Source organism: Papio anubis, chromosome 11, assembly GCF_008728515.1.
Source record: "Papio anubis isolate 15944 chromosome 11, Panubis1.0, whole genome shotgun sequence".
NCBI classification, from domain to species: Eukaryota; Metazoa; Chordata; class Mammalia; order Primates; family Cercopithecidae; genus Papio; species Papio anubis.
This window is the reverse complement of record NC_044986.1, coordinates 114,412,195-114,436,062: the sequence shown is the minus strand read 5'-3', so window position 1 is coordinate 114,436,062 and position 23,868 is coordinate 114,412,195.

Sequence of the window (23,868 nt, the reverse complement as noted above, 5' to 3'; positions counted from 1 at the left end):
GCCCAGGTTCAAGCAATTCTCCTGCCTCAGCCTCCCGAATAGCTGGGACTACAGGCACCTGCCACCGCACCTGGCGAATTTTTTTGTATTTTTAGTAGAGATGGGGTTTCACCATTTAGCCAGGTTGGTCTTGAACTCCTGGCCTCGTGATCCACCTGCCTTGGCCTCCCAAAGTGCTGGGATTACAGGTGTGAGCCACTATGCCCGGCCGTGATCAACCAAGTCTTTAAAAATCTGCTTCTTTCCTCTCCCTCTCTCTCTTTTTTCTTTTTGCTTTAGTTCCCTTTGGTTTTTGGTTTTTGTTTTTTGTTTTTTTGTTTTTTGTTTTTGTTTTGAGACAGTCTCTCTCTGTTGCACAGGCTGGAGTGCAGTGGCGTGATCTTGGCTAATTGCAACCTCTGCCTCCCGGGTTCAAGTGATTCTCCTGCCTCAGCCCGCCGAGTAGGTGGGACTACAGGTGCGTGCCACCACGCCCAGCTAATTTTTGTAATTTTAGCAGAGATGGGGTTTCACCATGTTGGCCAGGATAGTCCCAATCTCTTCACTCGTGATCTGCCTGCCTCGGCCTCCCAAAGTGCTGGGATTACAGGCATGAGCCACCATGCCCAGCCTGTTTTTCTGTTTGTAGTCTTTGGATCTTGTTTATTATTTCTGTACAGTTTATTATATGTCTGTACAGTTTATTGTTTTATGCACACATCAAACTTTCCATTTCCTTCATCATATGTATTACTCTCATATTCATCTCCATTGTTTGTACATTGTTGAGATGTGGATGCAGAACTCTAAGCCTTTGCTGGTTGATGGTGAATGAAGCCTATTCTGTTACATGTTTTATCTGACAGAGGCCTACAAAGGTAAAAGCGCAGCCAGTCAATGAATGAGGGGAGGTGGGCTTTGAATAAGGGGATGGACACATTCCAGTTGAACCAATTTAAAGTTTTATATCTGTCCAGGCACAGTGGCTCACGCCTGTAATCCCAGCACTTTGGGAGGCTGAGGCAGGTGGATCACTTGAGGTGAGGAGTTCGAGAACAGCCTGGCTAACACGGTGAAACCCCATCTCTACCAAAAATACTAAAACCGGGCATGGTGGCGCACGCCTGTAATCCCAGTTACTTGGGAGGCCGAGGCAGGAGGATCCCTTGAATTGAGGAGGCAGAGGTTGCAGTGAACCAAGATCACGCCATTGCACTCCAGCCTGGGCAACAAGAGCAAAACTCCGTCTCAAAAAAAAAGTTGTATTTCGTACTTGAAGCTTTTGACTCCACTTTCATTTGGAAATGATGGCAGGGTGGGGTGCAGAAGAACAGCTTCTATCTTAAAGGGAAAGGGAAGAGGAAGCTGAGGGTCTCCAGGACCTCCTAGGTCCAAGTGTCCCCAACTCCATCTCTGGACTGACAGTTACTTCTCTAGTTCTCTGGTCAGCGGGTGGTGGGCCCTTTTTCCAAATGTGAGCTCACGGGGCTGCTGGGCCTGGGGCCCAGATGAGAAACGCTTCTCACTCATTTCCTCACTTCCGCGCGCTGTCCTCTGCCACCAGCATGCCCTGGTTTCACGTCCTAACTCCATCTTATCAAACCAGAGACATAAGCCGTGGGATATTTATCCCCACCTTAAGTGTTAAGTAAGACACAGCAACAGTGGCACCAAAAGGACACAGGATGTTACCAACATCACCAGATGTAATAATTTAGAATATGCTTACTGTCAAACAATACAGTGGTATAGAGAATGAAACGTTAAGGCCCCACTTTAGTTCCAGGCTGAAAGAACACAGTTCCCTTTTCCTATAGGAATTTACTGTGAAGAGTTTGAGGTAAATCATTCTATTGTTATTTCTTTCTATTTTTTTTTTTTTGAGACGCAGTCTCGCTCTGTCGCTCAGGCTGGAGTGCAGTGGTGCAATCTCGGCTCACCACAACCTCCAGACCTCTCAGGTTCACGTGATTCTCCTGCCTCAGCCTCCCGAGTAGCTGGGATTACAGGTGCCTGCCACCACACCTGGCTAATTTTTTGTATTTTTAGTAGAGACAGGGTTTCACCACATCGGCCAGGCTGGTCTTGAACTCCTGACTTCAGGTGATCCAGCTGCCTTGGCCTTCCAAAGTGTTGGGATTACAGGCGTGAGCCACTGTGCCCAGCTTGAAAACTTCAAACAGAAAAGTATGAAGTGTGGTGGCTCATGCCTGTAATTCCAGCTACTCAGGAGGCTGAGGCAGGAGAATAACTTGAACTGGGTGGCAGAGGTTGCAGTGAGCCAAGATCTCACCATCACACTCCAGCCTGGGCAATAGAGTGAGACGCCATCACAAAAAGAAAAAAAAAAAAAACAGATTGGAATACTTGAAAATGGAAGAAATCGGCCAGGTGCAGTGGCTCACACCTGTAATCCCAGCACTTTGGGAGGCTTAGGTGGGCGGATCACCTGAGGTCGGGAGTTTGAGACCAGTCTGACCAACATGGAGAAACCTCTCTCTACTAAAAAAATACAAAATTAGCTGGGCACGGTGGCGCATGCCTGTAATCCCAGCTACTCGAGAGGCTAAGGCAGGAGAATTGCTTGAACTCGGGAGGCGGAGGTTGTGTGGAGTTGATATCGCGCCACTGCTCTTCAGCCTGGGCAACAAGAGCAAAACTCCATCTCAAAAAAAAAAAAAAAGCTGGGCGCGGCGGCTCAAGTCTGTAATCCCAGCACTTTGGGAGGCCGAGACGGGTGGATCACGAGGTCAGGAGATCGAGACCATCCTGACTAACACGGTGAAACCCCGTCTCTACTAAAAAAACACAAAAAACTAGCCGGGCGAGGTGGCTGGCGCCTGTAGTCCCAGCTACTCAGGAGGCTGAGGCAGAAGAATGGCGTAAACCCAGGAGGCGGAGCTTGCAGTGAGCTGAGATCTGGCCACTGCACTCCAGCTTGGGTGACAGAGCGAGACTCCGTCTCAAAAAAAAAAAAAAAAGGAAGAAATCATCATTTTCATCCCCAGGAACTGACTGTGTACCTAAGACCTTCCCCAAATTGATAATGAAAGATGCGATTATGAATAATGCTGGATTTTGGGGGGAGAGTTGGGGCATTATCTTGATACAAATGCAGTGGAACATCACACTGTGTGTCAACCATCCAGACCTAGCCGTAACCTGGCTGCACAAAATCTGACTGACCCCAAATGCCAACTCCCTTTGTTTGGTTGGTCTGATTCCACATAACCCTCCCTATGTTCACACCCACAAGGTCTGCAAACCCTTTCTTACTCATCTACTAGGATATTGAGTTCTGTATTTATTCTAGTTCTCCTAAGTTTCTATAACTGATAATAACTATTATTACTGATAACCAACTGTGCCCCAGGCCTACCTTTGGGCATTTTAGCTTCATGATCTCATTTCACCACCGTAACCTTTCTCTACAGATGAGGAAAATAAGTGATTAAATAACTTTGCAATGTCCAAGCTAGGAAGAGTGTCAACCAATTCAGAGCCATCGGAATCCAAAACCCGTTACTCTCTGTACCACACCGCACTGCATCCCAAAAAAGTTTGATGTGAACAGTCTGGAGAGTACGTTTTTTAGACAGTATTGACACCTTATTTTGAGCAGTGGTGAATCAAGCCTCTCTCTCCTTTCTCCAGCCTCCCACAACCCAATTTTAGTTGGTTATATATTTTTAATTCTTTATACTTCTAAGAATTTGCAGGTCATTTGAAATTGCAGCATAGAAATAAAGCCCTTGCAGGAGTCTGATTGGAGAAAAAAGGTGGGACACTGAGTTATCAAAATACACAGGGTGGTATAAGCATACAAAACTCAAAAGAGTGTGTTCCACCCTTCAAATCCATACTCACATGGTGAGTGAGTGTAGTGTAAGAATCCCAGGGTGGGAACACACAGCAGCTTACAGCAGATCATGAATGGACAGAGCCAACAATCAATTAATAAACTTTGTTAAATGATTTTTTTTTTTTTTTTTGAGACAGAGTCTCACTCTGTCACCCAGGCTGGAGTGCAGTGGCGTGATCTCAGCTCACTGCAACCTCTGCCTCCCCGGTTCAAGTGATTCTCCTGCCTCAGGCTCCTGAGTAGCTGAGACTACAGGCGCCCACCACCGCGCCTGGCTAATTTTTGTATTTTTAGCAGAGACAGAGTTTCACCATGTTGGCTAGGAAGGTCTCGAACTCCCGACCTCAAGTGATCCACCTACCTCGGCCTCCCAAAGTTCTAGGATTACGGGCATGAGCCACTGTACCCTGTCAAATGATATTTTTTAAAGTTTTTTGCCATCATATTTGGAATGTACTATTAGACGGTCTCTTCTAAATAATGGATAGATGATATAAAATCATCTTTGCTAAAAAGGAAACTTATCAACAGAGATAATGACAAGCATTATGATGGACACAATACTCAAAATCAAAATCACCAAACCAGCAAGTGAAGTGAGACTTCACCATAGAAATAATTTTTTCTACTAAAAATGCCAATAGAAGTGATTTTATTTCAGCAAAACAATACCATCTGTTATACTAAATGCTAATTTCTATTTTATGAGTTTTACAATTTTGCTGGTACTTAATATGTTTTGATTTTACAGTTGTACAACAGCTACAAGTCTAAGCTTATATCTGGTTTTAAATATTTAAATACAGGTATTATCAGAATTCTTTCAGTTTTAAGTGACAAAAATCTCAAACCAACCTGGTTGTGGTCATCCCTCACATTCCACCTTTATATCCTGGCTCTAATCAGTTTCTTGGCCCAAAACTTTGTAGCCATCTCCTTACCTAAACGCCATAGCTAAATATTACCCAAGATTCTGTTCTCAGTCCTCTTTTCTTTTTTTTTTTTCTTTTTCTTTTCTTTTTTTTTTGAGATTCAAGCTGGAGTGCAGTGGTGCAATCATGGCTCACTGAAGCCTCGACCTCCTTAGGCTCGGGCAATCCTCCCACCTAAGCCTCCCAAGTCTCCCAAGTAGCTAGGCCTATAGGTGCACACCACCATGCCCAGCTAAATTTTTTGTAGAGGTGGGGTTTCGCCATGTTGCCCAGGCTGGTCTCAAACTCCTGGGCTCAAGTGATCCACACACTCTACCTCCCCAAGGGCTGGAATTGCAGGAGGGAGCCGCCCCGCCCCGCCCTCTTTTCTTCCTCCTTTTGCACTTTCCTTTACGGGAACTCATCTGCTCACACAGCTGTAATTATTGTGGAATGACTCCCTAATCTCTACAACAGCACCCACCACTTCTTCAAACCCACAATTCTGATTGCCCAATGGTCATCTCTACCTCCTGGCAGATTTCTCATGATGCTAACAGAGCCTACCTAAGCTTCAGCCCCCACCCCTCTGCCCTTGAACTGGCTCCTAAAAAGCCCTAGAATCCTTTCCCTCTTTCCCTCCCTCCCTCTGTCCCTTCTTTTTTTTCCCTCGTTTTGCAAAAGTGGATATTTTAATTACAGTCTGCTGTCTCTTTCCTCTCGGATTTTCTCTCCATCATACTTCCCCTGGAACAGGTACCATTGGAATGGCTGTGTCATTTTGGATTCCAGCTAAGGGTAAGTTAAGTTAGGGATGTATCTTACTGTGTTTGGCCACATGTATCCACATGGTTTGCAATCCCTCTGTCTATGGTTACCACCAGCCATCCTGGTGTAGGAATGTCTTCCAGAAATGTCCCTACTGTGCATGAGGGTGATGCACCCTGCTTTGTGACACAAGGGTGCAGGACCAGAAGGCGTGCCATGCCATGATGTGACCTATTGCACCCAGGACCAAAGAGATTCAGGGAGTGGAAGAAAAGCAAGTGTGAAATGTGCAATGAGGCCAGGTGCAGTGGCTCCCAAAGTGGTGGTAATCCCAGCACTTTGGGAGGCTGGGTGGGGAGGACTGCTTGAAGCCAGGAGTTGGAGACCAGCCTGGGTAACATAGTAAAATCCCATCTCTAACAGAAGAAGAAGAAGGAGGAGGAGGAGAGAAAGGAAGAAAGGGAGGAAGGAAGGAAGGAAGGAAGGAAGGAAGGAAGGAAGGAAGGAAGGAAGGAAGGGGGAGGGAGGAGGGAGAAAGGGAGGGAAGGAGGGAAAAAGGGAAGGAGGGAGGGAAGGAGGGAGGGAAGGAGGGAAGGAAGGAAGGAGAGAGGGAAGAAGGGAGGGAGAGAGGGAAGGAGGGAGGGAGAGGAGGGAAGGGAGGGAGGGAAGGAGGAGAAGAGGGAGGGAAGGAGGGGAGGGAGGGAGGGAGATGTGCAATCGGTTTTCACTGAAGCCCAATAAGAAAAGAAGTCCTCTCGTGTCAGAAGTACTCAGTAACACAGCAGAGACCATTTCAGACGCACTGCTTTTTCTCTCTCTCTCTTTTGATGGGAATAATAAGAAACAGAATCATTCTAAATGCTGGGTTTATAGGACACTAGTAGAACTACCAACAGCAAGTACATCCGAACAGCTCATATGTGAAAAAACCTATCTCTATTTTCAGAATATTACTACATAAAATATAATGAGATCATCTATGAAGTAAGACATATCTACAAAATAATGATATTGTCTCATATAATATTTGACCTCTATTGCATAAATAAAGCTAGGTATATTTTCCCCCGTTTTCAAATAAGACCCACAGAAGTTGTCCAGGCCTGAACTGACACCAAACTCCTTGCCTTCTCTCAGTACAGAGGAAACCTCAGCGCCCGGCTAGCTGCTCCATGAATCCTGGTCTCAGCTCTTCTCTTTATGCCGCACCAGGACAGGCGCCAATCTCACACTGCGGTGCCTGCTGGCTGCTGTGCTCACCATGATGGATTGTGCGGTACACACAGACAGGGACATGGAGCTAACGATGTTGAAGTGCCAGGTGGCATCTCTGCTGCTCCGGGGGAACTGCCAATCAGCCCGAGAGGCTTGTCTGCTTTCATGTGCCACTGCATGCCTCCTCGACACGTGATTTTAGCTAGGAAAACTTTTTTTTCCTCCCCGCTAACTTTTTGTTTTTTAAAAATGGCTTTCCTAGAGAGAAGCTAAAGAATAGTACAAGGGGCCAGGCATGGTGGCTCATGCCTATCATCTCAGCACTTTAGGACGCGGAGGTGGGCAGATCACCTGAGCACAGGAGTTTTGAGACCAGCCTGGCCAATGTGGTGAAACCCTATCTCCACTAAACTACAGAAACTAGCCGGGTGTGGTGGTGTGCACCCGTAATCCCAGCTACTTGGGAGGCTGAGGCAGGAGAATCTTGAACTTGGGAGGCTGAGAAACGAGAATCGCTTAAACCCGGGAGGCAGAGGTTGCAGCGAGCAAGGGAGATCGCGCCATTGCACTCCAGACTGGGATAGGGAAATTCCATCTCAAAAAAAAAACAAAGAAAAATCGTTCAAGGATAGCTGTATACCCCTCATCGAGGTTCAAATAATTGTTACCATTGTGTATCATTTGTTCCTTCCCTTTCCGCGGACCCTCTCTCCATCCCCACATTTGAAACTAAGTTGCAAGACACCAGGGTATTTCACCCTGTAACCTTCTTCCTGTATCTTCTGAAAACAAAGAGGTTCTCCTACAAAACCCTGGCCAAAACCATCACCAACACCATCACATCCAAGACACCGGACACGGTGCAGTAACACTACCTAACAAGAAGTCCAAATTCCAGCTTCCTTCGTTGTCCGCTAAATGTTTCTCATGGTCTTTTTCAATCTGAGACCAATCCAGGGTCTTACGACTCACTTGGTTCTCATGTTTCTTTAACTTACTTTTATCTAGAACATTCTCCCTTTTTCTTTTTCATTTTTTAAATGACATCTTTGAAGAGTTTCGGCCAGCTGCCTTGTAGAACGTCCCCCGGAATCCGTATTTGTCTGATTGTTTCCTCATGTCTAGATTTGAGTTAAACATTTTTGGCAAAATACGACACAGTGTACTTCCCACTCCGTCACAGCAGGGAGCACACAATAACAGACTGCCTCACTCTCGGTCATGCCAAGATCACTTGAGTGACAAAGTGAGACTTTATAAATCACGTGACTGTCCTATTTCCCAGCAATCTTCCCTATTGACACCTTGACTTTAGTCCAGCGAGACTCATTTGCACTTGTTTTGTTAAATATTGCCAGTGGTTTTGTCGTTATTACTAAATGGCTGCAAATGTAATTTTTCTAATTCTACCATTCTGTCTACATTCATTAGCTAGCACTCTTCATAAAGAAGTTTTCCCTCCCCTGCATACCTACCTTTATAAAGTATTACTATTAAGTTCTTTCTGTGGGAAAAGGGGGAAAAAGTAATTTTAAAAAGTGTATATATATAAACAGGAGGCTGAGGCAGGAGAATCGCTTGAACCTGGGAAGCAGAGGTTGCAATGAGCTGAGATCATGCCACTTGCTAGATTGTCTCAAAAAAAAAAAAAAAAGTTTTTTTATTATTAACTTTTTTAAGTATTACTACATAGTATCTACAGTGGTGTAGTATCACTATATACAGGATCCCTACAAACTCAGGGATCCCTGTTTTATTCAGTGTGTTATAAACCACTGTCATTTATTCTTTTTTGGTGATCAAATTGTCCCACAATTAGCCAGCGGAGTCCCACAAGCAGGCTCCTCTGAACTTCTGTCATCGTTGTCATTGAGACAAAGTCTCGCTCTGTCGTCCAGGCTGGAGTGCAGAGGCATGATCTTGGCTCACTGCAATCTCTGCCTCCTGGGTTCAAGTGATTCTCGTGCCTCAGACTCCCAAGTAGCTGGGATTATAGGTGTGCAACACCACACCAAAATAATTTTTTGTATTTTTAGTAGAGACAGGGTTTCTCTGTGTTAGCCAAGTTGGTCTTGAACTCATGGCCTCAAGTGATCTGCCTGCCTTGGCCTCCCAAAGTGCTGGGTTTACAGGCGTGAGCCACTGCGCCCAGCCTGGCTCCTCTGAACTTTTAACACATCTCCTGTCATCAGGACTAGCTTCATGGGCTTGTGACCCTGTGCAAAGGCACAACATCCTGCACTTAGGAAAACTTTCCGCTTGACTTCATGCTCTTCTGTCTCAAAAAAAATTTTTTAAACGCCGTATCAGTCACCTTTTTGAGATGTTGTTTTGCATTTTAGAGGGCATCTTTTTTTTTTTTTTTTTTTGAGACAGAGTCTTGCTCTATCTCCCAGGCTGGAGTGCTGCGGCGCAATCTCGGCTCACTGCAAGCTCCACCTCCCGGGTTCACACCATTCTCCTGCCTCAGCCTCCAGAGTAGCTGGGAGTACAGGCGCCCGCCACCTCGCTCGGCTAATTTTTTGTATTTTTAGGAGAGATGGGGTTTCACCGTTAGGCAGGATGGTCTCGATCTCCTGACCTCGTGATTCACCCGCCTCGGCCTCCCAAAGTGCTGGAATTACAGGCGTGAGCCACCGCGCCCGGCCGAGGGCATTTCTTTATAATAAATTCACTGAGGCGAGGCACGGTGGCTCACGCCTGTAATCCCAGCACTTTGGGAGGCCGAGGCAGGCGGATCCCCTGAGGTCGGGATTTCAAGACCAGCCTGGCCAACATGCTGAAACCCCATCTCTACTAAAAACACAAAAATTAGCTGGGCATGGTGGCGGGCACCTGTAATCCCAGCTACTCGGAAAGCTGAGGAAGGAGAATTGCTTGAATCCAGGAGGCAGAGGTTGCAGTGAGTCAAGATGGTGCTGCTGCACTGCAGCCTGGCTGACAAGAACAAAACTCCATCTCAAAAAATAATAATAATAATAATTGAAGTTGGATTGCAGAATCCAAAGGAATGCAACCCTACTGACCCCTTGCTTTTAGTCCAGTGAGACTCATTGGCATTTGTTTTAATATTGCCAAATTCTCCTCCACAGAAGCTGCACCATTTTGCGCTCTTGTCAGAAATTCCTGACGGTGTTCTTTCAGCTGTGAAAACATTCACACAGAGAAACACCTGTTACAAGTGCCTGAGATTGGAGGGTCTGTGTCTGTGGGTATTGTCTATTGCCAGAAGGCTGGTCTTTTAATCCTTCCCACCATGAGTTTGCTGTGTATGTGTGTCCAATAAGACTCAATGAGAATCCACGCCAGCAAAAAAAGAGGCCAGCCACAAAGAACAGCAGAACCTTTGTCTGGTGGAGGCTGGGCATGGTGGCTCACACCTGTAATCCCAGCACATTGGGAGGTCAGGGCAGGTGGATCACCTGAGGTCAGGAGTTCAAGATCAGCCTAGCCAAAATGGCAATGCCCTATCTCTACTAAAAATACAAAAAATTATCCGGGCATAGTGGTGCACGACTATAGTCCCAGCTACTCAGGAAGCTGAGGCAGGAGAATCACTTGTCTCAGAAAAAAAAAAAAAACGAATAAGATGGTGAATTTTAGTACATTTATACTTTACTAATATATTTATCACAATAAAAAAGAAAAAAAGGCCAGGCTTGGTGCCTCACGTCTGTAATCCCAGCACTTTGGGGAGCTAAGGAAGGTAGATTGAGCCCAGAGTTCAAGACCAGCCCAGGCAATACGGCGAAACCCCGGCTCTACAAAAAACACGAAAATTATCTGGGCATGGTGGTGCATGCCTGTGAGCCCAGCTACTCGGGAGGCTGGGGTGGGGGATCACTTGAGCCTGAGAGGTGGAGGTTGCAGTGAGCTGAGATCCTGCCACTGCACTCCAGCCTGGGTGACAGAGCAGGACCCTGTCTCAAGATAAAGAGAAACGAAAAAGAAAAAGGTGTTGAAATTTCTGTCACACAACGAAGGGATCTCAGCTTGAGTTCAGACTATGACCATGTCCTGTGACAGGGCATATTTGGGCAGGTCTGGAAAAATGGTGTGGTGGCCTGAAAGAGGTTTATTTGCAAAAGGGCTGAGAACTCATTTTTAAAGGAAGAAAGATGCAGGTACCAGGAGCCTGATCAAGGAAAAAAGTCTTGCTCAGAGGATAAGAGCGATTTTCCAGTTCACACAGGGTCTCCTGTGATACACCCTCAAACACTTTTAAAATCTTCACAGCACTTCTGCTATCACAAATAAATCCATGTGATACCTGTTTGCCCATAGACTGAAAACTCCATGAGCAGGATCGTGACTATTGGATGCATGGCTTTGTCACCAGTACCCAGCTTCATCACCCGGGCAGTCATACCTGCTCGTCCAGTATTTGAATGAATGGATAGAGTCTGAGTTCAGCATAGTATGTTTCTAGCCAGCCCCGTGGAAGCGTGTCTGGATCTCAGGGTTACAGAAGATTGTAAATAACTGCTGCTGTGAATTCTGTAAGACTCTAGGGCGTAGGCAACACTGCTTTACAACCTTTAGAGAACATACCAGGGAGATGACGGCTATTCAGGTTTCGCTTCTGAGTCTCAGAACTTCAGAATTCACAGCAGCAAATCCCCTTGGTTGTGGGTCATGGCAAAGCATTCCCTGGCTTTTCTTGTCCTTCCGACCACCTCAGTCTATCCTAATGTCAGCCATTTTGAATCTCTGCAATGGCTTTTCTCCATTTTCCTATATTCATATTTTGGAGCTGCGTTCATCAAATTCACCATATTTAACTTTAATGGATTTTGTAACTATTAATCTAATTCTTGAGATATCTTTGCAAGAGAAGAACTCTGCATTCCACTCAAGTATTCCTTTCTTCGCTCATGGTTCATGTTGATGCCAGTGGTTTATAATTCTTGACTTCAAACATGGTCAGCTGTTTCTGTTGTAATGTCATTACCTGGTCTGCAAAATGAGTGGTATCCGGTAGGCACTCAGGAAGGTTTCTGACCTCTGTCGGGGTAATGAAGGCAAACTTAGAGACCCTAATTATGATCCCCTCACCACACACACCGTACCCAAATGCACTCCTGATGTCTGTGCTTGCTGGCTCTCCTCTGATTTTGTTACAGCATCAGGCTTCAATGTCAATTAGTCTCAAAGCTCTCTCTTATCAATGACTTGGAGCTCTTTTCATCTCCTGTTGACTTGACAATATCTTTTTTTTTTTTTTTTTTAGTTTTAAAAAGCCAACTCCATTTACCTCTTGCCTCTTACTTTCTCACTTGGACTGTTGTAAATTTCCAATAATGAAATTATTTCCCTCCTTGTTGACCAAGACTCAAATACGGAAATACTCACGCCTGGGCTCAACCTAATGGGCATGGTACCCAAGCACGCCACTTCGCACAGGATGGAGCTGCTCCTTCCACAGGGAGACTAGAGGAAGGAAGGAGACTGAGACAAGCGGACAGTGTATGGGGCCATTGAGTTTTGCATGGAAGGAACTTTCTGGACGGGGATCGTCCTGAATTCCGGATTTGCAATGTCTCCTCCAAGGTGTAGCTAATGCTCTTCAATATGATTGCAGTGCTCTTGTGGCAAAAACACCACATTGTATTTCAGTAACATATCACGTTGCATCATTCTCTATGTGCCACATGCTCCTGTTCATCACATCTGACTCTTGCCCCAACCCGGATCTGTGCTTCTGAACACACAAAATCTCCAGGTTTTCTTAATAAAAAGGACTGGCATACTGGCATACGCTGCAACACCATGACTCTTGCAAACATTAGGCTATGTGAAAGAAGGCAGACACAAAAGACTAAATATTATATGATTCCATTGATATGAAATGTCCAGAATGGGCAAATCCATAGAGACAGAAAACAGATTGGTAGTTGCCAGGGGCCTGGGGAGCAGAGGAATGGGAAGGTGACTGCTAATGGGGACAGGATGCCTTTTTGGGGTGATAAAAATGTTCTAAAATTGATTGTGATGATGGTTGCACAATCTTGTGAATACAGTAAAACCATTAATTATAGACTTTATCTCTTTTTTTTTTTTTTTTTTTTTTGAGATGGAGTCTCACTCTGATGCCCAGGCTGGAGTGCAGTGGCGTGATCTCAACTCACCACAGCCTCCACCTTGCGGGTTCAAGTGATTCTCCTGCCGTCAGTCTCCCGAGTAGCTGGAATTACAGGTGCCCACCACCATGCCCAGCTAATTTTTTTGTATTTTTAGTAGAGATGGGGTTCCATCATGTTGGCCAGGCTAGTCTCAAACTCCTGACCTCAAGCGATCTGCCCGCTTCGGCCACCCAAAGTGCTGGGATCACAGGTGTGAGCCACCGCACCAGTCAAATAGTGCACTTTAAATGGGTGAATATAAGGTATGTGACTTTTATCTCAAAAAAGCTGTTACACACAAAAATACCTCTGGCTGAGGGGAAAGAGGGAAAGGAAGAAGTCGGTGGGAAGAGGAAATAAACCGTGAGACCTAGAGAAAGCAGAGAAAGGGACTTTTTTAAGAAAAAGGGGAAAAATGTTCTTGTAAAAATAAGGCTTCTCACCCAACTCCTAAGAAGAGAGCTGTGTCTAAAGTGTGTTCCGGAAATGGCAGGAACCAGCAGGAGCAGGGGGGAAATAGGAAAGCCTAGCTCAACACTCAGTGCTGGAAAAGTAGAACATGGACAAAGGGCAGAGCCAACAATGAAATCAAACACACCAGAGTGAGCCGTCAGGCACCAGGAAGCAGAGCAGAAGCAGCAGCCAGGGACAGAGTGGCAGGAAAGTCATTCTGAAATAAAAATGAAACAGGACAAGGGAGCCCACTCTCTTTCTCCTGGCCTCCTCTTTTTTTCCTTCCCAACACACACAAGCCTCTTCACCCCTCTCCTCTCCTCCATTCTCTCTCTGCCCCTCATTACCCCTATTCTGGCCCTGACCCTTCCTGTCCACCAGGGACCACCCAAGCGATCTTCCCAGAAAGCCCACCTCCCTCGTTCTGACTGACAGACTCAGGACATCACAGTCCCGGGAACCCATACAGTGGGTCAGCAGTGGCCCTAGGGACTGGCACAAGCTTCCACCACCACCAGCACTCAGCACCTGTCCCAGCACCCCGACAGAAGGGCCAGCAGTCCAAAGACAGGGTGACTCATGGATGCAGTCAGCAAGAAAGCACCTTCCATGGCAAAACCCCGTCTCTACTAAAAATAAAAAAATTTTAAAAAACCGCTGGGTATGGTGCTGCAGTACCTGTGGTCCCAGCTTACCTCGAAAGAGGCCAGCGCAGGAGGAATCAGCTTTGGAACCTGGAGGCAGGAGGCTGGGGCAGTGAGCCGAGATTGCCTCATCGCACTCAGCTGATGGTGATGAGACTGGTGTCAAAAAAAAAAATTGCTGGGCATGGCGGGTCTTACGCCTGTAACTCACTGATTTCCTTTGAAGGCTGATGCTGGGGTGGATCACCTGGAGGTCAGGAGTTTAAGATCAGCCTACCAATATGCAGGAAACCCTGATGTTTTGACAAAAAAAAAAAAAAACTAAGAGATTGGCGCAATTTCACCTGTTCTCCGTGATAGAGAGGAGATCTTCCAAGCAGCTAGAGAGAGAGAGAGAGAAACCCTATGCTACTGGGAAAAAGCCCTGGCAGGCCACTCGGTGACTTGCAAGGACAGACAGTGCCCCTAGCTGCCCCTTCCCATCTCTCCCCCCTCCCAGCCCCCTAAAGGCTGGGGCCTGACTGTGAGGCAGGAAGTCTGAGCCCATTTTCAGAGCATGTGGTCTAAAGTAATCCTCTAAAACCCAGGGCCCACTTCCCATCTGTATTCATGCAGCAATTTTTTCTTCTGGGCTGCCCAGCCTGTAGATCTGCCCACCCACATTCCCATCTTTGGCTATGATGCTTAAACTTGAACGGGGAACCTCACGTGTCCTTGTCTCCAGAATCTCCCTACTGCTAAAAGTGGAGTGCCTCTGGCCAGGGTCGATGGAGAGCCTTATCTCAGGCCAGCTTCTCCTGACTCCAGGCCTCCTTTACTGGGAATAGGACATAGGGAATTGTCAGGGTGACACTTTGATAGTGCCCTTAAGGCTTGGAGGAAAGAAATACTAGCCAGTAATATAATTGTCTACTTCCTAGCTTTGCTTTTTTTTTTGAGATGGAGTTCAATTCTGTTGCCCAGGCTGGAGGCTGTGTTGGATCTTGGCCTCCACTGCGTAACCCCTGGGCCTCCTGGGTCTGGCGAATTCTCCTGGCCCTCCTAGCCTCCCAGGTAGCTGGGATCACAGGTGCACTGCAGCCGCATACTCCACGCCTGGCTAATTTTTGGAATTCCAGAGATTGGCTTCCTCTATGCTGGCCAGGCTGGTCCCAACTCCTGACTCCAAGTGGATCTCCAGATTGGCTCCCTCAAAGTGCTGGGATTATAGGCACGAGCCACCGCGCCCGACCCAGACTTTTTTCTTACAAAGGAACTCTAAATGGTGTAAATTCACTCTTTTAAAAGAAAACTCTGGCATGAAGCAAGGTGCACTGGCCATATAAAGACTTCTGAGAGTCCAGGAGGGCCCAGGGATGGGAAAAGACTCTTCATTCTTAATGTTTTATTTGGTTTTGGATGACAAGTCTCCCAAACAGAACTGTGATGACTCGACACCACTAAAGGGCTGACTTCACTCCTATTCATTCAGATATGTGCCATGGCAACTCATAGAGGGCTCACAGTGACCTCTATGAGGTAAACAGGATCTGCATTTCCAGCACTCTCCATCAACTCAGATCCACTAAGGAACCATGCCCATGAAAAAGTAAACATTCAACTTCTGAAAAGGTTTTAAAAAACACTTTCAATTTAATCTCACCCCCACTCCATCCATCTTTCACCAAGTTCAAGGCGTAAGTACCAGAAACACATGAAGGAATGATTTCCTGTAGTATTACACCACCAGGAAGCATTTATTAGGTACCTAATTGCTCATGGTTCTGTGCTAATCACTGTATAAATAGAACTGCGTAGAACTGGTCTCAGTCTCTCTCTCTCTCTGGCTTTCAAGACCCTCCCTTGTAAGGTAGACAACAGTCACCTGGACAAACAGGTTCAGGACGTAACGAGAACATATGGGGACTTAAAGCATCCCAGTGACTAGACACTGAAGCGTTTACCTGATCAATGTCAGAGCATTTCAGGGGTGGGGAGCCAGGGAAGAACATAGCAGGCAGGAGGAGCTGCTGGGTTTCCCAGGGCCACCTGGGCTCAAGCACAGTACTCCCCACACCTCTGGGAAGATCCCCAGGCAGAGAAGGCTGCGGTGGGGGGTTAGGTTGCAGAAAGGAGGGAGGAAGTTTAGGGGTAAACAGCTGGACTGGAGTGGGAGGAGGCAGAGGGCAGGTGGCAAGGGTGTGGCCAGGAGAGAACAGCAAGCAGAGATGGCCCTTGCCCAGGAGACAGAAAGGAGACAGTGTGGAGAGCAGCTGTTGTGGGCGGCCCCGCCCTAGCCTCCAACCCAAGGGCTTTCTCAAGCCGTCCCATGGTGCTCGGAGACATAAGTGGGTTCTAGAAGACTGGTGCTTGGTGTGACTGGGGAAGCAGAGGGTCTAGTTAAGGGTGAAAACATTCCGACTGGAAGGCAAGAGGGCAGGGCATGACGGCCTGTCCTGCTCAGAGGGAGGGCCAGCCAATGACAGTATCAGAGGCACAGGGGAGAACACATCCTTAGATCTGCTCTGGAGGAGAAGACCTCAGGGAAGCCCTTGGCATTTCTGCAGATGAATGAAAACCACACAGAAGGGAACCCAAATGCTCTAAACTGCTGCTGAGCAGCGCACTGACTTTGCTTTAGAATCAGGCCTTGTAAAAGCGATTGGGGCGAGTGGTGAAACCTGACTTACCATCATCCTGCCTCAAAAGCAAAAGGGAATTCTGTCATTAAAAAGCCATCAAAAAAGCAGCAGCTCTTCTTAGATCTGGAAGAAACGTAAGGTCGCAGGGCAAACCACTGCCCCACAATTGGCGAGACAGGAGAATACAGAGAATTGCAACTGACCATTGCAGAAGCCCAGGAGCAGACGCAGGAAAGCCGAAACTGCGATTGATGAATTGCTGGAGGCTCGGCATGGACAAGCCTAAGGGTTCAAGCTCTGGGGACCCGGTCCCAGGGGAATCCCCACACTTTTGTGAGTTTACTTCCTGGAGCGTGGCCAGGTTCTCACTGTGAATATTGGAGAAAATTTCCGCATGCTTCTAGAAGGGAGAGGGAAAAAGGAGTCATTCTGAAACACAACAGAGCTGCTACTTCTTCTTCTTCCCCTTCTTGCCCTTCTTCTTCCTCCTCCTCTGCCTTTTTTTTTTTTTTTTTTTTTTTTTTTGCTTTTTTTTTTTGAGACGGAGTCTCACTCTGTCGCCCAGGCTTGAGTGCAATGGCGTGATCTTGGCTCACTGCAATCTCTGCCTCCCAGGTTCAAGCAATTCTCCTGCCTCAGCCTCCTGAGTAGCTGGGATTACAGGCACGTACCACCACGCCTGGCTAATTTTGTATTTTTAGTAAAGATGGCGTTTCACCATGTTGGCCAGGCTGGTCTCTCAACTCCTGACCTCGTGATCCACCCACCTCAGCCTCCCAAAGTGCTGGGATTACAGGTGTGAGGCAAGACGCCCGGCCTCCTCCTCCTCCTCCTACTTCTCCTTCTTCTCCTCCTGCTGCTTCTTTCTTCTTCCTCCTTCTTCCTTCTTCTTCCTGCTTCTTTCTCCTTCTTCTCCTTCTCCCTCTTCTTTCTTCTTTTTCTTCCTCTCCTTCTCCTTCTCCTTCTTCTTCTTCCTTCAGACGAGGTCTGGCTCTTCATCATAGCTCACTGCAGCCTCAACATCCTGGGCTCAAGGAATCCTCTCACCTTAGCCTCCCAGGTAGCTGGGACCAGGTCCAGGCATGCACCTCCAAGCCTAGCTAATTTTTTAACTTTTTTAAAGAAATGGGGTCTGATTATGTTGCCCCAGCTGGTCTCAAACTCCAGGCCTCAAGCGACCCTCCTGCCTCGGCCACCCAAAATGCAAGGATTGTAGGTATGAGCCACCATACCCAGCTGCGTTCTGTTCTTAACAACATCTTCCCTTAGAAGAAACTAGATAGCCAGAGCCTAACCTACCTAGAGGAAGGGAAATACCCAACTCCAGCCCCTTCTAGTCATCCTGTCCCCTCTAAGGTTGGGGGAACAACCCAAACTGAAAAACACTTGTAAAGTCCAGGGGCAGGCTCACTAAAAGACCAAGACCCCACACAAGACCATATGACCACTTTCCCTCTTTAACACCATTGCATTACTAAATGCCCGTTTATCCACGTTCCTTTACATCACGTCCACCTCTCAACCAAGAATTATGAGGCATCCCAAAAGATCCAACAAACAAACAACCAACAAACACAGCCTGAAGAGACTGAACAAGCAACAGAACCAGAGTCAGATATGGCAGTGATGTTAAAATTATCAGACCAGGAATTTAAAACCACCAGGATTAATATGCAAAGGGCTCTAATGGAAAAAAGTAGACAACGTGGAAGAACAGATGGTAATGCAAGCAGAGAGATGGAAAAATCTGGAAAACCACCAAAAAGAAATGCTAGAGATCAAAGACACCAAAACAGACATGAAGACTGCTTGGATGGGTTCATGAGTAGAATAGGCACGGCCAAGGAAAGAATCTCTGAACTTGAGGACATGGTGATAGAAACCTCCCAAACTGAAAAACAAAGAGAAAAAGGACAGCAAAAGTCATCCTATTTCTTGGTTAATGACTACAAGCTTTCCAAACCATTTTAGATCAGGGACAGGCCCCCCAGTTCCACTGTAGTCTAGATCCCAAAAAAGAGGCATCAGGTCTAAATGAAACATGCCCTCAGCCTGCGGGCTGGCCCCGTCAGAATTTACCCTCGGTGAGACACCCAGGGAAAAAGCACCTTTTAGGAGGGGGCTGGTCCTAGAAGCATTTCCATTCCAACTCCCTCAAACAACACACATATTTCTGCAATTATGCACGCATATATTTGCTGAAATAAAAAAACAGGCAATCTTAGTGAAAAATAAAAGAGGGGATGTGTTTTGAAAGTCAACACAGATTTAAGAACATCATGGCAATTCACACGACAAAATACTAATGGTGAATGAAGTTGTTCAATCCCACTAATTCCTACGGAAATTCCAATTATAGTAAATAATGGGACATGATGCTTGTGCAAAACAGAGTGGTAAAGATTTCAACATTGTCCATATCCAAGGTAGAGAAATACGCTCTCTCCTATGCACTGTTGGTCTATACTTCTATCACTTGTTTTGGATGGCGACTGGGCACTATCCATCTTTATTAAAAGTCTATGCCTTTAACCAGCAATTCACTGCCAGGTATCTGTCCTGGTTTCCATCTGTCCTAGACAACTACTCAGGTGTGTGCACAAACCAGCAAAAAATGTTTATTACAACAATGTTTAAAATACAAACAAAAATAGAAACAATTTACATAGCCATCATTAGGGAGACTGGTTAAATTCCAGCAGTAAAAGAAAGAATGAAAATTTAGGCCAGGCATGCTGGCTCACACCTGTAATCCCTGCACTTTGGGAGGCTGAGGCAGGCAGATCACGAGATCAAGAGATCAAGACCATCCTGGCCAACATGGTGAAACCCCGTCCCTACTAAAATTACAAAAATTAGCTGGGTGTGGTGGTGCGCACCTATAGTCCCAGCTACTTGGGAGGCTGAGGCAGGAGAATCGCTTGAACTTGGGAGGTGGAGGTTGCAGGGATCCGAGATTGTGCCACTGCGCTCCAGCCTGATGACAGAGGGAGACTCTGTGTGAAAAAAAAAAAGAATGAAGATTTATATGGAAAAGACCACATAAATGGTTTTAGGGAAAGACATATTGTTAACTGAAAACTGTAAGTTGTAGAACACCACAGAAAGCATGACATTATTTATGCAAATGTCTGCACAAAACTATATACATCTGTATATAAATATGGTCATGTAAATGCAGACAAGAAAATCTGGACAGATTATACCACACTGAAAATAGAATTAGGAGGAAGTGGGCTGGTAGCTGGGGAAGTGTCTAAGTCCATTTGAGCTGCTACAGCAAAATACCACAGAATGGGTAAATTATAAACAATAGAAATTTATTTCTCACTGTTGTGGAGGCTGGCAAGTCCAAGATCACAGTGCTAGCCAGTTTAGTATGGCGAGGGCTTGGTCTCTGCTTCCAAGATGGCACCTTGAACACTGTGTCTCCTGGAGGGGACAAACACTGCATCCTCACCTGGAGGAAGGGATGGAAAAGGGAAGGAATCCACTCCTTCACACCCTTTTCTAAGGGCCCTAAATGATCGAATCACCTCCTAAAGGCACCATCTTTTAATACTATCACATTGGCTAGTAAGTTTCTACATAAGACATGAGCACAGTGGCTCACACCTGTAATCCCAGCACTTTGGGAGGCTGAGGCAGGAGGACTGCTGAGACCAGCCTGGGTAATATAGGGAGACCCTGTCTCTACAGAAAATTTTTTAAATTACCCAGGCACCATGTGGTGCATGCCTATGGTCCCAGCTACTTGGGAGGCTAAGGTGGGAAGATTGCTTGAGCCCAGGAGTTCAAGGCTATACTGAGCTGTGATTGAGCCACTGCATTTCAGCCTGGGCAACAGAGCGAGACCTTGTCTCAGAAAAAAAAAAAAAAAAAAAAAAAAAGATCTCTATATAAGAACCTTTAATATAAGAAAAACAAACAGCCCCACTCAAAAGTGTGTATTGATATGAATAGACACTCTCTAAAGAAGACATCTTGCTACAGTCAATAGACACATGAAAAAATGCCCATTCATCACTGGCCATCAGAGAAATGCAACTAAAACCATGAAAGGAGATACCATCCTGCCACCCAGCTAGAAATGGCAAATCAATAAAAAAACTGGTAGCCACAGGTGCTGAGGAGGATGTGGAGAAATAGGAACACTTTTTACTCCCAAGTTAGTGTGGACTGTAAACTAGTTCAAATCACTGTGGGAAAAAGAGTGTGGACCTCAAGGATCCAGGAAGAGAATACCATTTGACCTAGCCCATCCCATTACTGGGGATATACCCAAAGGATTATTATCAAGTACTATTATAAAGATACATGTTTTACATGCATGTTTTATTGGGTGCACTCTTCTACAATAGCAAAGACTTGAATCAACCCAAATGTCCCCATCAAGTGACAGACTGGATTAGATGAAAAATGCAAGGCCATATACACCATGAATACTATGTTTTGGCAAAAGATGAGTCTGTCCTATAGGAGGGACATGGATGCAGCTGAAACTACTCATTCCTAAAGCAAAATCCATCGCAAGAATAGAAAACCACCGCGACAGTTCCTACCAGGTGGAACTGAACAATGACTGCCTAGATACAGGAAGGAACACTACACACCAACAACTGCATTGTGGAGGAGGGGGAGGGATAGCATTAGGGAGATAATTTAATGTAAATGATTTGAAAGTTAATGGGTGTATACAATTAACACGGCACATGTATACATATGTAATACAACCTGCATCACAGTACATGTACTCCTAGAACTTCAAAGTATAATAATAAAAATGATGCAAAAAAATAAAAGAAAGACTAAATAATTCTCAAGGCCCTTTCAATTCTGAGATCCTATCAAAAAAAAGAAGAAGAACCTTGGGGGACAGTTTCAGACTACAGCAAGAATCAAGGGAGATTTTTGTCTTTATCTGATTGAATTTTTTTTTACAAGAGTGTATTCATGTGTTAAACGTTCAATTAAAAATGAATTTTAAAAGAATAGGAAAAAGGAACAAGAACATCTGTCCTCTCATGAGCCAGACAAATAAATAGAATGAGGGATCATAAGTGAGGAAGGGTGGAACATCTTCCCAAAGAATGGGCCAGTCCTCTCCCTCAGGCACTCCACTTTCAGACGTTTGACCCTTTGGGTCTATTAGTTGGAGGCTCCAGCCATCTACTTGGAAACAGCATAGTACTCACTAACACCATCCAGACCCTCTCAGAATGAGGAATTCACAAGCCCAGGGTCAAGGATTCTGGGAACTAAATGGCCAGGATCCTCACTGGAACAGGACCATCTATAGTTCAAAAGCTCAATGCCAAGTCCTTTATCTGGGGAGTTTCATTACCCAAAGAACACAAAGCACTTTACTACAGCACAGCTCAACCTTAGTGGGTCCACGGCATCAGTGGTTTTAAAACAGGGACTCTGGAACAGTTTGAATTTACTGAACTGGCTTCTGAATAAGTCATCCAGGAGAAACGCAGCTTCTCCCGGGCCTAGAATTGACATAGAAAAAACACTGGGTCAGGCTGAGAAACCAAACAAACAAACAAAAACCCCAGAAAACTAGAGAAAGGAAGAAAGCTGGAAACACAAAGTAACAACATGTCAGGCTAAGTATCATTTTCCTCGGTAGTTTGCCTTCAATTTCACTCTTTCACCTTTTTCCTTTTCCAAATGAGAGGTTAGAATGGGGAAGCATAGAAGGGCTCTTCATCCTCAGAGGATGTGTGGCATAAAATATTAATCACAGAAGCTTTTGTTTTCTGTAAAGGGGAACAAAACAATATTTTTTCATCTCTCTGCAGCAAACATGAATGTTTAAAAACTATTTCGCTTGGCCGAGCGCAGTAGCTGTGGCCAGGTGCAGCGGCTCCTGCCTGTAATCCCAGCACTTTGGGAGGCTGAGGTGGGAGGATCACTTGAGCTCAGGCACTCAAGACCAGCCTAGGCAATATAGTGAGACCTCGTCTCTGCAAAAAACAAACAAAATCAGCCGGCATGATGGTGCGTGCCTATGTTCCCAGCTATTCAGGAGGCTGCAGTAGGAGGATCCCTCGAGCGCGGGAGGTGGAGGCTAAACTGAGCAGAGATTGTGCCATTGCACTCCAGCTTGGGTGACAAGCAGAGACCCTATCTCAAAACACAACTGACAAAACCTGTTTTGCTGCCAAAAATTACAATCACAGGCACACTAAGCCAAACAGCATCCCATTCCCTTAATCAGTAATTTAATGAATGGTGCCTTTGCACAGAGTTTTGTATTCAAGGACCTAGAATGCTTAAAATGCTGTTATAGTTTTGACTCTATTGAAATTATAATAAGAAAATATGATCCGATGTTGAATCCTAGGTCTTGTAACAATTGGAAAAATGTTTCCTGTATATAGAATGTACCTACTGTGACCCACCATTTGTAGGTTCTTGGTAAATGAAACAAAACCCAATTAAAATTCAGTTGTTGGAGCCACTGAATCACACACACGTATGTATATGCACACATATGTATATGAATGGTGATAACTATTACATATTCTTGTATGCTTGAAACTTTTCATAATAAAAAATTAGAAAAAAAAATCTGTTGCTTCTTCCCAAATCTATTTCAGATGATCTTTTATGATCACCTTGTTCAGACCTTCTCTGGCCTCTGGCTAACAACTTCCCAGCAGACATCTCTGGCTTTCTCTGACTCCACTTTGCAGTCCAGCCTCTATTTAGCAACTGCATAGCTCTTCTAAAACAAAGCTTTTATCTTGCCATTCCCAAGTCTCTTCGCAGCTCACCACAAAGAGTCCGCACGCCTCTGCCCAGCTTTCCCGGTTCTCAGCCTCCCGCCCCTTCCCTCCCACTTCAACCTAGTTCTCCAGGACCCATGGGCTGGGCTTCTCACCTACATTTTATTTGCACCTCTGCCTGTAGGGCACCCCACTGCGGGTATGCATCCCTATGGCCTTCCATTGTCTAAATTTGACCTGCCCCTGTTTCATCCAGAGTCTCACTTCCTCCATTCATTCCCTGATTTCAGCATCGGAAGTCCAAACTGCAATCATCCAAACTCCTGCCACTTGGATGCCAATGGCATGTATCACATGCTGTGCAATTGCCCTGTGCACCTAAGATACAATTCTTTGCTTAACAAGATAGATAAACCTCGCAGAGCTTCTATAATTCCAGTGGGATGGGGATACCATAACCTTATATCCACAATAAATAAGTGTATTATATGCCAGACCTTGGAGATACTGCAGTTCCCCAGGTCACTGCATTGAAGTATCGGCAGCGTTTACCCAC